The following is a 15,942-nucleotide window of genomic DNA, read 5'->3' as shown; positions in this document are numbered from 1 at the left end:
GCAATATAAAAAGTAAGCATTTGTGCCTGTACGTTAAGAAAACATATCATTTTAAAAAAATAAAATTACATATATACCCTTATAGGGTTGATCTCGTCAATTTCTTTTACAAATAAATAAATCATAATTTTATTAAAAAAATAAAATGAGTATAGACAAATGAGGTATAACAAATGTCTACTAAAAATAGAGATATACTACAAGTAAAGAGCAGAAAAATAAAACACAAAAATCAGATGATTAAATAATTAATATAATAAAAGAACAAAAGTATGACCCAAATAAAGAAGCTCTTCTTTTCCGATGAAATTTAAAATGAGAATCTATATATTAACAACTGAGTTTAAAATCTGTATGTTAGGATAGAACTTATCTCGTATGGAAAATTTTGAAAACTGAATCATTTTCTTTATCGTTCTAGTAGTAAAAATATATTGATAAATACATTAAAAATAATATATATATATATATAATTATATAAAAATATATAAATATGCCTTACAAAGTTAAATAGAAAAATATTAAATATTTGAAGATATTTCATAATTAACTTCCCTAAAAAATTTATTGAAAAAAAAAATCTTAATTATTCAAATATAAACCGTTGTAAGGTTCTACTTGTACTAACACGCACACAACAAAAATGAAGAAAAAAAAAAAAAATGGAGTGTAGAAACAAATACCAATTTTATTATCATTTTGTAGAAAGCAATTACCATCTTTAAATTAACATACAAAACTTTGCAACATTATTATTATTATTTTAAAAATGGATCAATCTTATTATTATTAATTATTAATTAATTATTATTATTATTAGGGAAAATTACTGTTCACCCCTCGTAATTTTCAAAACTTCCCAAAAACCCCCTCCTACTTTTTACACACCACTGACAACTCTTCCGTTAGTGTTTAACTTCCCTTTACCCCCTACCGCTCACTTCAAATGGGTCCATGCTGAGAAAATCCCATTTTTGGCCCCGAAAATGGTGGGAAAAGGAAAGCGCCAAATCACATCATGCTCAACCTTTTGCAGGGCTTTTCGCTTTGGTTTCGATAGACAATGCCAAGGAGTTGCATTACATCTCGTTGTTCTCCTCATTATCATACCCGAAATATATAAATCGGCTTTCTAACGTAAAAATGAAATTGATTTCCATCGGATCGTCAAGTCGCACTTCATCTTCAAAACGAAATCAGTAGTCGATTTTTATCGTCGAGGCGAGCATGTGCCATTGTCGCCTTCTCGCTTATGGTCAGAAGTTAGTATTACGACTGAGAAGAACGAAAGAATTACGACTGAGTTCATTTCGTTGTAAAAGTTCTTCCTCGCTTATGGTTATCTCATTTAGTATATTTTTAAATAATGTTTAACTATTTCGCTATTATCCGCTTAAATATTTTTACTAATATGTTTAATAATTGTCATATCCGCTTAATACTTCCCATCTCCGCTTAACATTATCTTTACATGTATAACTATTCATAAACGGTAAATTCTCAAAGTCTCGCAGAAACGGTGATCTTTTTTCGCTTGATCCGAATTGCTGGCACGTGGCACGTGGCAGTGGCAAGGTTATGGTATCCGCGCGTAAGAATTAACGACGGATTAATTCATGACGTAACATAAATTTCCGAACACACGCTCGTCTCATCACCAATGCTCGCCATCGCGCTTAACTTTTTTTCTCGACACGTAAGAGTCACCGTCAGTGACTTCACACCATAACAACTGTGAAGAACCCTCCCCACGGACAACCACCTCGTCGTCCTCATCATCCTCCTCCTCCTCCTCCTCCTCTTCCTCCTCTTCCCACTGGACAACCACTCTATCCGAAAGCGATGTTTCGTGAGCCTTCTTCCTTATCTTGAGAATCACTCAGCCGTAATCACCGAACTAGTTAAACTATCTTTTTTTCGCTTGTCGAAATCCTCTCATAATCGCCTCGAACGCAGAGGATTCTCCAAAGTGGACTGACTGGAAAGCAATTAAGAGAGCATTTCGACTTGGGTAAGAAAAAGAAAGTTTTTCACATGATTGCGTGATCATGCGGAGGATTCTCTGAGGAGGGAGATCAGCTGAAACATCCTTTAAGACGGGTCGACATTTACCACTTGAGACTTTCTCGTTAACGCTTTAAGAAAATGACGCCAGCAGTACAACCGTTACGCTCGTGTTTAACTATCGTGATCGCTGCTTAAGTCCTACCACGACACATCGATTAATAGTCGCTTTTCATGAATGTGTGTTGTTTAACCTTTTTAATGTCTGTACGCTTTGCGTGTTCAAGTCGACGCGCTTTGTTATGCAAACCGCGTGAGCATTCGAACGTACTGCATCACTTGTTTCGCTATACTGAGGGTCGAGTCGCGAGCGTCCCAAAGTCCGAGCTGGACGCTGTCAGAATGTTGTAAATGTTGTAAATGTTGTAAATCTTTTATAAATAAAACGAAAACAATCGTATTTGACCGCGAACTTCAAATTTAAACAGAGACCTAGTAAAAACAATGTGGGAAACAAAAAAACGCCATTGTAAAACAATAGAAAAAAAGTTAAACAATACTCAAGTTACTCTTTTAAACAACGACAACGGTGTTTAAGAAAATACGTAAATATGTTTAAACAAATGACCCGTGAGGTACCCATCTAGCAACGCGATGTCAGCTGAAAAGCATTCAATTTAAACAATAACATATTATTTACATGATATAGACTTTTAGTTAAACAAGCTAACTGTTATTTTAAACACTATATGTATCCTGCTTTAAACATAAAAAGCTTCGACGCTTATACGTAGACTCATGTTGAGTTGAGAACTTTCATTCGAACGATCGACAATATGTCTTCCTCGCGACAATGACATATATTTCCCTTTTTCGCCTCGGGATGGAGGGAAAAAAATACCGCCCAATCACATCACGCCTAGTCTAACCTCTATGCATACAACTCGCACTTTTTGTTTGCCTTTTCTCGATCGCTGCTTGTTCTTTACATCTTCTACTTCTTCTGCTCGCCTTCGCTTTTGTTCTTCATTTCATTTGGTTCGTACGATCTGGTTTTCGACCGATATATTATGGAGAGTTTTTGTGGTATTGCTAGATTCAACCCGGGAGGGAAGAGTGCTAATGTTCACTGCTCGCACTTTCTGGGAATTGGTGTTAATGAGATACGTGAGCGATGGGGTCCTCAAGTTTCTCTTGTCGTGGTTAAGTTCATCACACCGTATGGATATAAAAACGGTTTCGCCCAATAGAAAACGATGTCGACTTCCAAACTGGATGTGTCACGTCCCACTCCATCTTCAAATGTGTCAGTAGTTGATCTTGTCGCCGAGATGTAAAATGTGCCATCGTCGAATCCTAATGAAAAACGAGGTTTACTCGTCAGAAGTTCCTTTTCTTTTAATTATTCCAACTGGTTCTGGGGTCATTATCGTTTAAATACGTCCGCCATCGGGTTAACATATCAGTACTAGTCCTTTACGTTATTAGTTAATTGTTTAAGTATTTAATTTAACGCTTAACTATTGTCATTATCGCTAAACATTATATTCTCCGCTTAACATATTGATCTTTTCATTCGATCAAGTGTTGGCGGTGAATTCGGATTCTCGCGAAAGTGCTCCCATTCATCCCCATGGGCGACTCTCGACGTGGGATGCCTTCCTTCCTCGCCGATCATTCCAGCGTTGTCGCTGGATATTGGTCAACGCTTTGACGGTGTCGAACATTTCAGTGGATGTACTCGAAATCATGCAATCAAAAGGAATTTTGACTTCAAATTCATAAAGAACGAAAAACATCGAAGCGATCGCGGAATGCGCCGATGGTCAGCTGGGCGCCTTCACGCATCAAAAGAGTATAACAAAAAAATACTTTTCGAATCAAGACAATCAACCCGGCCACACACTTGCGGTGGTGGCATAGGTTCGACGTCACATCCGAAAGCGCCCAAAAATGGGTTAGCGACGAGTGATCTCGAAGCTCAAGGACCGCCCCTCGTACAAGGCCATCGACATTCGTAAGGACATGCTATGGGAACATGGTGTCCACATACCATACAAGCAGTGCTTGGTTGGGAAAAAGAGCACGCCCGGTGGTCCTCGACTGGCAGCCGACATCTCCAAACTATGAATGCTTTGCTTGTATGTGGATAAGGTGGTCGAGACAACCTCTGCAGTCATAGCGATCGTGGAGAGAGACAGCGATCGCTTTTAAACGGCATTCTTTCTTTCAGTACAGTATCAGGGATTCAAGAGGGCTCGCAGTGTCACTGCTTTCTCGATGGTACCCACCTCCTTGGAAAATATCGGGAAGCTATATTCCCACACTACCCGACGATGACATGTGCCTTCAGACGGAATCGTGAGCTTCGCTCATCACTCGCACCGCGATCTAGAAGGCAGCACCGGCGCCTAGGATCTGAAAAGAGGATCGAGTCGCAGCGCTTTGATGTCCGCGAAGTTACATCGCAGCCACGCCAAGGATCCGTCACAATCGACGTATCTTGCAATGAAAACTGCCACCGACTCAGGCATTGTTAATAAACCGACGACTGATGTGGAAACATTGTGTATTTACAAATCTAATCGAATGTATTTACACTGGAGACATTGTTATTTTTAAACGGATACACTCGTAATTTGAAATATTTCAACCGATGTTTAAACGATATATGGTATATTTAAACAATGAAACGGAAATGTACACAACTACAACGTAAATTAAACAATGAAATGAAACTCGAATGAAATTTAACCCGCCTTTACAATTGAAAAACAAACAAAAATTTACATTGAGATATACAAGTCATGTTCTTCGAAAAACAAAAAAACAATGAATTGAATTGTGTATTGATGGGCAACTTTCCATATTTAGTTAAACAATGAGTGCATTTATTTAAACAGAGAAAGTGTTATTTTTAAACGGGTACACTCGTAATTTGAAATATTTAAAACTCGATGTTTAAACGATATATACTATATTTAAACAATGAAAGTGAAATGTACACAATTACAACGTAAATTAAACAATGAAATAAAACCGAATGGAATTTAACCCGCTTTTACAATTCAAAAACAAACAAAAATTTACATTAAGATATACAAGTCATGTTCTTCAACACGAAAAACAATGAATTGAATTTGTCCGCATTTACATTTGAAAACAAAATCGACAAATGATATACAAGACATGTTATTCAAAAATGTAATTTAACCCGCCAGCGACGACCCCCTTTGTCACGGACGCCCTACCGCCTCCCTCCTTAAGTATGCGGGTAACATACCGTAATCCGAGGTAAGGAACGCTCCCGTCATGCAGAGTCAGAAACTCTCACCCCACACGAATTGCTCGATAAACCGCATGACGTAGACTCGCGCAATCGACGCTCCTTGTTTTTGGCGTGGGGTTTCGTGGTCGCGCACGAGCTGGGTATTTTGTTGCCGCCGACTCGCTTAACTCCATATCGACACAAAGGTCGAATAGATTCCACTGCCGAGATATGCAAGTCGAGATTAGAATACCCGATTTAAATACCAAACGATATTAATCGGACATAATTAAAGAACTTACCATGTCCAACGCTGCCCTTATCGCACTTCCTGATACGAAGAATAACGCCTCGTATTCTTGTTTATCATCGTCTCGTGACTTACGACATGGAAGTGGCCATTCATGATTATCGGGAGGATGACACTTTGAACTTCACGCAGTCGCGACAAAGATCCCCGATCATAGCCATAATTGTGTCATGTGCGCCGTCCTCGCTTTGACATAAACAAGCAAGCTGTCCCGATGACGGAGGCGCCTTCGTAAGGATACGGCTCTTTCGCTCACGACTTTTGTATTATGACACGAAAAGCCGTCCCATCACATCATCAGCTGACCATCTCCTTCCCCTCAAGTAAGCAGTATAACCTCGTCACAGGTAGGCCGATACAGTCATTCTTCCACACGACAATGCTGTCGAGGTTAAACGATAATGTATATTAGAAGACCATATCAGAAATATTTAAATGATATTATCAATCGTTACATGATATTATATATAATTAAACCGTAAGGCGTAAAAACTTAAATGATAACATAATGGTATTAAACACTATTAGGTAATAGTTAAACACTATAAGAAACCCTTTAAACAATATCATAAAAAAACGCTACACTTACTCGTCCCATAGAGCAGCTGAGGAAGATCCTCATCAACTCCCTCGCCAGATTTGTTAAAGACGACTCGTGCCAACCCATTTCTTCTTCTTCGAATAAAAGCTTTTCCGAGCCGTCCCGGGTCCAATTTTTGATCGGGCCTCGATCATCTCTCCTCGCTGCTCTGGCCTGGGGTCTTCATCAAAGATCTTCCTTCGACGCGGGACGACGGCGACAAAGATCAACCCGCATCACATCCTTACATTGTTGTTCTTGTTGTGGGATTGTGTCCGGGCTCACGCGGGACGACTGCGACAAAGATCAACCGCGATACTTCCTTACATGGTTCTTGTCGTGGTGGGATTGTGTCCCTCGCTGGTCATGCAGATCGCCGGGCCACTGCCACGCAGAACGGATTCGACGATCTTCTCAACCGCGCCATGACAACAAAGATCATCTGGGAGACACACCCTTAACTTGTTCTCGACCTCGTGGATTGTGTCCATCTGACGCCGCATCTCAGCACTGGCTCCACCGGTCGACGATTTCATCGAGAAGAGAGTCAACGACCTTTCCTCAACCGCGCAAGAACGGCCACATCATCTACGATGTCCCTCCACCGCTACGGCCATGTCATCAACGCTGACATGACTCAAGAATAAAGATCGACCGATGGTGTTGCTATTGTTTCATCGTCACCGCACGTGGAGACAGAGGCAGATTGTTCTCCTCTTTTTCGCAAGTCTCTTCGAATGTGGCCGCCTTTGAACGACCTTCCCGATGATGTCGCCGCTGCCAAATCCCGACGCCTGCTCGTCCCCGGTGCTCAGCTCTCGAGGGACGGCGCACTGGCCACGAACGCCCTTTCCAGATCTCCACACGAGCGACATGCCGAGGAAACTCTGTCATCAATATCCGCACGCTCGCATAAGAGTTGCGGTGACATCTTCGCCCAATGTCACCGCTGGGGCCGCCACGGCCGGAGGGCCGCCATGGTCGTGGGACCGCTGCTGTCGCGGTAGGGGGTTGTCACCGCCGGGTAGGGGGAGGGCTCTCCTAGCCGAGGAATCGCGGCGCTGCGGTGGGTCGAAGTAGGAGAACGGCGCCCAGACAAGCACGATGTAGGCCGCCTCCTCATCCCCGCCTTCGAGCAAGTGGTTCCCGAGCAATGGCATCCATCCGCTGATTAGCGCCAACAAATATTTCTTCTTCAAAGATTCACGAACCAACATGTGAAACTAACATACGTAAACCAAACAATTTCAATGAGATCATTCATTTTAAACTATAAAAACTATATATTTAAACGTTATAGAATATAATTAAACGGAGAACAAAAATATTTAAACCAAGATGTAATAAGAGTTAAACGGTAAAATACTAAAGTTAAACGCTAAATAAAATGTTTAAACATTAAAGACTTATGTTAAACATCGTCCATGATTTATTACCCTCTTTTCCATCGAGCGACTGACAAGCTCGCTTTTCTACCGCCGCTGCTTCCTGAAGTACTTTTCACCGTAGCACAAAGATCCTGGGATCTCGCCGAAACGGACTTTCTTCCCCTGCTCCGGCCACCAGAAAACCGCACGTTAAGCGACCGAGCAACCCTTAATGTACTCTCGTGCTGGTCTTCTTCCCTACAAGATCTATCTCGCGACTCGGGCTACCGCCATGGAATATCCTCCATAAGCCACTCAGTGCCGCCCGCGCCCTACGCCAGATCGCCCTACGGCCGGTAGATCATCGACGTAATCAACGATCCGGGCCTCGAACCGAGCATGATGTATTTGGGAAGAGGACTCGTCCCCCATGAGGTACACCATCGAGTTTGACAAAATTATCTTCTTCTCCCTCCGTCGAACAAGTTGCACCGTAGCTGCTTCGATGGAGTCTCTGGGCTCTCGTAGGTCTTTGATAGATACCGCCCCTTCTAACGTCGACCGGTTTTCTTCTCTCGAAAGACCACCGCGCCGCTCATCGCAACGCTGCACTCAAGAACGAGGGCCACATCTCGAGGTCTCGAAAACTCAAGCAGCTTTTCCCGATCCTCGAATTTATTGGTGCGACCATCGCATCTTTGCAAAAAGAGAATCAAGAAGGGCCCTCTTGGTATATGGCTTCCACCAAATGAACGCCGCAAACGGTGTCCCTTCGAATAATCTCCCGCTGTCGAGGGGTCATGTTAACTTTCAATTCGCCTAAGGTCTCCACAACCGTGTCAAATAGCAACGCCCATTAACTAGGGTCTGACCGCCATAATCACAAGCTCCGCGATAATAACAACACATTCAACATGCAAGATCGATAAAAAGTTTAAGCTGAAATATAAGGTTTTAAACGTAGAACTCTCGCTTATTAAACAGTAGATATAAAATGTTAAACAGAGACCCATTTTTGTTAAATGTAGACGAGAATACTTTGAACGAGACAACAAATGTTAAACTCAGAACATCTCATTTCTTAAACGCCAACCCTCATTTGTAAAAACCGCAAACTATATCAAACGAAACGGAAATGTACATTATAAATATTATCATAAATCATAACAATCTAAAAACTATTTTCGATAGTGTATACATACGTAAAATGCAAAACAAAACAAAAACCCCTAGCCGAGAAATCTCCCTCGCAGACTAACAAAAACCCTCAAACCGAGAAATCCCTCGCAGACTTCAATATCTTCCAACAAAAACAGAGCACAAAACAAAACCGAAAAAAATCTTTCTTTCAGAATGTAATGCTTAACATAAAACCATACTCAATACCTTAGATCGCAAACCGATGAAATGCCAACTAGTCACATGGGGACTTCTCCTTCGAGATACCGCTGGAAAGGGAAAAAGTCGATGAAATGCCAATTACAGTAGGCTTCACGCGAGAGACAACTTCGAGACAAACTCGAAATGGAAAAAGTCAAGACGTGAGTCGAGAAAAGCAATTAAACTGCTCCAATAAATTGCCTCTGGGTTAGTCCTACGGAAAACCCCCACTTCCTCTCAAATCGCCGAGATGGTCACACCACGACTCCCCATGAAGGGCATTTTGCTCCAAAAATTTGAAACTCACTCTCGCTCACATCCGCTACATGTGGTCGGGGGTTTGAAAAACATAGACTTTAAAAGGAGGGGGTTTTTGGGGATCGCAAAACTAACGGGTGTTTTTTGGCAATTTTACAAACTTAAAGGGGTTTTTTTGGCAATTTTAGAAGGTTGAATTTATAATATGACATAAATTACAAACAAAGTTAGAGATAGAATGTATTAAATTAATATGAAATTTTGTAGATCACGTGAACTTGAAGAGTGTTACCGGAATATCCCCGCCATAGAACATTCTCGGCGTCAACTCGGGAAAAACGCCCAAAGAAGATGGATGGATGATGCCTTTTGTTTACAACTAAAGAAGCAAGAGGAGGAAATTAAGGAGTGTCGGTGCTCATATCAAGGAGAATAGTGATATCCCTTAAATCATGCATGGAATCTCTTAAATCATGCATGCATACAAAAGGAGTGATATACGTGGCTATATAAGTAGTAGCTATATTATAAATATAAAAAGCTCATGGAAGAATTTGACCTGAACTTTCTCATTTCTCTCTTCTTCTCTCTTCCTCTATCCTATATCTCTCTCTTCTTCGAGCTAGCGTCACCAAAGGATCGCCATTCTATCAACTCGGTGCTTTCATTTTCGAACCATGGCTACCGATCAACCCAAAGAACACACAAATCCATGATGCCACCGCCAAGACATCAACCAGTGGGAGACACCTATCAATGCTCTCCAACAACGCCCTCGACCAACACACCTTATATTCATACCGAGTACTTTGCAGCCATCCAACTAACCCTTCAAGCAAGCTATCACAAACCGTGGAAAGCTTGAAGCTCATGTCCGCTCCCGATCTCGTGATAACCTCAAGCGCCCTGGGCCATTACCGCACCACCATCACAAACCACGCAAGTGGGCGCTTCAGCTGAAAACCCGGATGTAGCCTACATGCAAATTCCAAGAATCAAATTAGATCCTCCAAAGTTTATCAGATCTAACCCCAATGGGTGGCTCTTCTAAGTACAAGAATATTTTGATTTTTTCCACACTCCGCAAGAACAAACTGACCGATTGGTTTCCTTCATGGTCGACTCGCTGACTTCGAAAGTGGTTTCACCGATGAAAAATAACAATTTATTACGCCATGGACGTAATTCATAGAGCAGGTTAAGCTTCGTTTCAATCCATCGTACTTTGAAGATTTCACCGGACAACTATCAAAAATGTACCAGGTGACAACCGTGGCCTCCTATCGTCGATTATAAAAATTATTGAACAAGGTGACTCGCATTCTCAACCGGTGCTTATCTCCATGTTCGTCGAAGGTCTGAAACCTTGGTTGCGTTGAGAGGTTCGAATGTCCAAACCCTCATCACTGGCAGATGCTTTTGCATTAGCTCGTGAATGTGAAGCCAAATATGTAGAAATGCAAGAGGAGTTTCATGGTTCTTCTCGCCAACCTCCAAAATGGCACCCACGTTATGGTCCTTCTATTCATAACTCACAACCACCCATATACACTGACAACCAACCCACCCAAACCAATGCCACACAACCCACCAATCCATCAACCACCCAAATATTTCCAACCATCATTACCCATCATGAAACTTTCACCAACTCAAAATGCAAGCCAAAAAGAGAGCAAGGTCTTTGTTATAAGTGTGATAAAAATGGTCTCACCGATCATAAAATGTCGCTTTCCTTATGTTGTTTGGCCTTGATGACGCACCCAAATGATCCCATCCCAACCGCTCAAGATGTAAAGTAGAAGACACGATCAGATCGGGTGATATTTCAAGTCTCAATACTATGGCGGGCCGGAAATCCTCGTCCGCTTATGGGGCACTATCCTTGGACATTCCGTGGTGTATTAATCGACGGATGTAGTACTCACAACTTCATCAAACCAACACTCAGCGTAAAAGTTGCAGCTACCAACCACCAAGTGCAAATCCATTTCGGTATACATCGGGTAATGGAGATTCCTCGACATGCCACCAATGTTGCCATAATACACCTTTGAACTTCTGCATATAAATTCTCAATAGATCTTTATGTGCTACCTATTCATGGGCCGACATTGTGCTTGGCGGGTAATGGTTTCAAGTACTTGGCAAAGTCGCCATGACTATGCCAATCGAACATGGATTTTGGTCGAATGGACATTTTCTCGTAGGGTGATCACCCATACAAGCTCAGAAAAATCTCCTTCAATCATCTACATGTGCTCTTTATTTCAAGCTCAAGAGGTGTATGATTGTTATGAATCGCTCCAGCTTTTCGAAGACACACCTACCACGGAGTCGAACAACACTTTCCCGACAATATTCCACATCAAACTATTGAGTACTACACCGTAAAAGAGCAAGTCTTTCATTTACCAAAAAGACTCCCCACCCGACGACTATTTGACCACGTGATCCATCTCACACCCGGAACTAAACCGTCTAACGTCCCCACTTTACCAGTATCCCCATTTTCGTAAGGCGTAATCGAGAAGAAGGTCCGTGAAATGTTAGAACAAGAAATCATACAACCCGAGCAATAGACCGCTTTCTTCTCCAAAGGCTTCTAGTCAACAAAAAGATGGCTCATATCGCTTTTGTGTTGATTATCGGGTATTAAACAAAGTCGTAATCCGCGACCATTTTTCAAATTCCAACAAACTGATGAACTCTTCGATGAACTCAGCATGGCCACATGCTTCTCCAAATTGGATTTGCGCGCAGGATATCATCAACTACGGATGCATGAAAAAGACATCTACAAAAACGGCTTTTAGAACTCATAAGGGCCACTATGAATTTCTTGTTATGCCGCTTTGATTGTCAAATGCTCCATCCACATTCCAAGCTACGATGAATCGCATGAATGGGACCATACCTAAGGAAATTCGCCATAGTTTTCTTTGACGTATATCCTTGTATACAGCTCAACATTGAGTTGCACGTCCAACACTTACACCTCATCCTTGAGACATTGGAAAAACATGTTTTTATGTCAAGCTCACTAAATGTTCTTTTCGCAGTGACATCCATCGGCTATCTTGGCATATCATATCCGAATGCGGCCCATGCCGATTCGAGAAAATCATCGCGAACGCAACAAACGGTCGCGACCATCAAGCCAAAAATTCCCCGCGATGGGTTCTGGGTTCACCGGTTACTACCGACTGGTTTATTAAAAACTATGCACAACTAGTAGCCCCACTCAAGTGAGCTCTTGAAGAAAGATTCATTCCAATGGTTGGAAACAACTCGAACAAGCATTCCCTCAGACTCTCAAGCATACAATGTCCACCATCCCCGCAGTTTTCGAAAGAAACCATTTGTGGTGGAAACCGATGCATCCACACTTGGGATAGGAGCTATACTCATGCAAGAGAAGCAACTCCATAGCTTTTTAGCAAAAATTGGCACTAAGAACGCAAGTGACCCTCAACATACCACCGCTAACTTTATGCCATCGCTGAGGTCGCATATAAATCGGAGACAATATCTTTTGGACACCTTTGTTATCCGACAGATCAATGAAGTCTTAAGGAGTTGTCAACAACTCATCCAAACACTGAGCAACAACAATATGTTCCGTAAGTTGATGGGATACCAATTCACAATATAATATAAACTTGGGGAAGCAAACAAGGTGGCTGATGCTCTATCAAGACAAGAAAAACCAATGGTACGAGAAGGAGACATGTTCATGACTTATGCTCAACCAATTCCTACACTACTACATGAGCTTTATGAAGAAAAACAACACCCACCGATCATACAACTCCATGTTTAGATTTCGTAGAGAACCATACCACCAAATCTATCATTAAAGGATGGGTTTGTCTCACACAACAACCGGTTCTACATTAGCCTCTTCACCACTCAAAGGACGCCTCTACATGAATTTCATGCACCCCTCCCATGGCAAGCCACAATGGTGTAAAACGAACACCTAATCCGCCTTATGCAAATTTTTATTGGCCCCTAGCATGAGGAAGGATGTTGAAAACTTTACGGCATCATGCAATATTTGTCAACAACCAAATACTCCACGCAGCCCCTCGGCCGGTCTATTGCAACCATTACCTATTCCAACCATGGTTTTGGGAGCATGTCATGATGGATTTCATTACCGGGTTGCCTCCGCTCTCGCAGTACTCGTAGAATCATGGTGGTCGAGATAGATCGACGAAATACTCCTCACTTTGGTGCTCAACCGCCCACTTTGACTCCCCCAAGGCACATGTGTTTTTATCAACATCGTGGTCAAGCTCCATGGGTTTTTGGCCTCGATTGTTTTGGACTGCGACCCAATCTTCATGAGCAACTTTTGGTCCGAATTATTCATGCTTAGCAAAGACTCACTTTGAAGTGTAGCACAACATATCATCCACAAACGGATCGGGCAGCATCGAGGTTGTCTATCGTGGGTGGAACAATATTTTATGCGATCCTTCACACACTCCCGACCGGCAAAATGGCATTCCTACTTGCATTGGGCTGAATTCCCTACATCAACACAACATTCCACGAGAGTATCAAGATGACACCATTTCAGCCTTATATGGTCGACTTTCCCCACCATTCCGCCCATACCAAAAGACACAACCAAAGTCCAAGCCTTGGAAGATCTCTACATGATAGGGACACTCTATCGAAACAATTGAAACTTAATATCGAGCGTAGCAACATAGGATGCTACAACGACACGGTCCAAACGTCGAGAACTTGAATTCAATTGCGGCGCCTTGTCTTACTTTAAATTGCAACCATATCGGCAACATTCGTTGGTACGTCGAGTGAACTCAAAAACTTGCACAATGGTACTATGGGCCATTTAAGGTGCTGAAACAAGTGGGCAAAGTGGCATACCATTTACAACTACCAAACCATGCCAAATTGCACCCAATTTTTCATATCTTTTTGCTCAAACCATACCAAGGTGATATAACTGAATCACTACCACTTTGCCGTCAGGATTCATAGATGGAAAACCACTTTCAACACAAGTGGGCCTCGTGGGTTCCATATAGTGTCACGCGAATGGCAATACCGAACAACAACTTTTTGGTCCAATGGAGGACGCGACTCCCGCTGAATGTTACACGGGAACCAGCCACAACATCGCCGCCATTTTTCCTCGATTTACACCTTGAGGACAAGGTGGTTTCAAGAGGAAGGGGATGTTACGTGGGAATATCCCGCCATAGAACATTCTCGTGGTCAACTCGGACAAAACGCCTAGCAAGATGGATGATGACAACTTTGTTAACAACTAAAGAAGCAAGAGTAGGAAATTAAGGAGCGCCAGTGCTCATATCAAGAGAGAATAGTGATATCCCTTAAATCATGCATAGAATCTCTTTAATCATGCACGCATACAAAAAGGAGTGATGTACGTGTTATATAAGTAGCTATATTATAATATGAAAAGCCATGGAAGAATTTGACTCAACTTCTCTCATTTCTCTCTCTCTTCCTCTATCCCTATATTCTCTCTTCTTCGGAGGTAGGGGTCTGCTTCAAAGGATCGCCATTCTATCAATAGTTTTGAGAATCCAAAATGCAATTAGCATTTGGACTCATGGTTCCTAATTAAAGAATATAAGAGTTGGAAAAATATATGGTTTTTTGAATTGTCACTTTGAATTAGTAATACATAGTTTCATTTCTTCCATTCTAGTAACATAATAATAATAATAATAATAATAATAATAATAATAATAATAATAATAATAATAATAATAATTTTAATGTGTTAGAGGGCCCATATTCTTTAGGCCCATATTGTTTCAAAACATTCCCTACTAAAAGTTTTAGAGACTACTATCGCTTTCAGCTACAAGTGAATTCATCCACTTTTATATATAGTACTATTCATTATCCTTTAACCTTGCTTTTAGTAGTTATGTCTCTCACGCCAGCGCAGGGGGTGCAAATTTCGTGGTTTGATTTGGAAATTAGCTTTAGAAAATTCTGAACTCTCACGTAGGCGATGGTGCGGACATGAATGCACTGCGATTTATTGCGCTACCTGCATTCATATATGTAACTTACATTAAATCATAATTTCCAACAATCTTAAGAACAATTTATGGATAATGCTATGACCACCGCTAAGTCACTTCCCCGATGTCTCAAGATTGATCAATCTCGCCGCCACGCTCTTCAAACGATGGCAATGTAGGTGTTCTCAAGCGCTAGACATGCTCAACCTCGCATATATCCCGACCGAACCAAAGCCTGACCCGACATCGTGTTTATGCGAAACCTTGCTAACTGGGAGAAAGGAAAACAAGATCCGTCGTCATACCATCCTCAAAGACTTTCTCAAATGAATTGTATGACATCTATCACGATCTCAAGACAAAGAAAAGAAACTGGGATTCAATCGCGATAAGAAATACTGAGTTGAAGATGCCGGAATCGAAATACGCAATAGAAAAATTTCTCTCGATTTCCAAATGATCAAGACAAGGATGTATCTTCTCAAATTCATGATTATCATGTTCGTCAATGATCCAAGAATGAAGAAAATCATCTTACTCGATGCATTCATTGCCGGGTTTTCCCTCATCAACGCCTTCCCGAATCTTGGAAACACTACAAAAACAAATCATGAAGCATAAAAAGGAAACTCATGACTCTTTGAAGACATCATTGTACATATCCGAATCAAGAGAAGAATCGCAAAAAGGGATAATGCGATAAGATTAAAGAACTCCTCATCCAAGGCTAATCTCAT

The sequence above is a fragment of the Dioscorea cayenensis genome, chromosome 8, assembly GCF_009730915.1.
Source record: "Dioscorea cayenensis subsp. rotundata cultivar TDr96_F1 chromosome 8, TDr96_F1_v2_PseudoChromosome.rev07_lg8_w22 25.fasta, whole genome shotgun sequence".
NCBI lineage: Eukaryota > Viridiplantae > Streptophyta > Magnoliopsida > Dioscoreales > Dioscoreaceae > Dioscorea > Dioscorea cayenensis.
This window is presented reverse-complemented; position numbering follows the sequence as displayed.